Genomic DNA, 435 nt, shown 5'->3' with positions numbered 1-435 from the left:
TGTCTGAGTGTGCTGCGGGGGAGTGTGTACATGCAGGAGTGCCTCTGTCTGTGTGTCTGTATATGGTTGTGTCTGAGTGTGCTGTGTGTGTGTGTATACATGCATGAGTGCCTCTGTCTGTGTGTCTGTACATGGCTGTGTCTGAGTGTGCTGCGGGGGAGTGTGTACATGCAGGAGTGCCCCTATCTGTGTGTCTGTACATGGCTGTGTCTGAGTGTGCTGTGTGTGTATGTACATGCATGAGTGCCTCTGTAAGTGTGTCTGTATATGGCTGTGTCTGAGTGTGCTGTGTGTGTGTATGTACATGCATGAGTGCCCCTGTCTGTGTGTCTGTACATGACTGTGTCTGAGTGTGCTGCGGGGGAGTGTGTACATGCATGAGTGCCCCTGTCTGTGTGTCTGTACATGGCTGTGTCTGAGTGTGCTGCGGGGGAG

At 52.6% G+C, this 435-nt stretch overlaps 1 protein-coding gene across 1 annotated transcript in view; it reads left to right on the top strand.

The window, feature by feature from the left end:
* JAKMIP3 (Janus kinase and microtubule interacting protein 3) overlaps window positions 1-435 on the top strand; it is a 62,273-nt gene that overhangs the window by 48,614 nt on the left and 13,224 nt on the right. The window lies entirely within an intron of this gene.

The sequence above is a fragment of the Echinops telfairi genome, unplaced genomic scaffold (assembly GCF_000313985.2).
Source record: "Echinops telfairi isolate 266 unplaced genomic scaffold, ASM31398v2 ScPeMD7_70;HRSCAF=299, whole genome shotgun sequence".
Taxonomy (NCBI): Eukaryota; Metazoa; Chordata; class Mammalia; order Afrosoricida; family Tenrecidae; genus Echinops; species Echinops telfairi.
The sequence above is the reverse complement of the archived record's forward strand: the minus strand, read 5'-3'. Positions and strand labels throughout refer to the sequence as shown.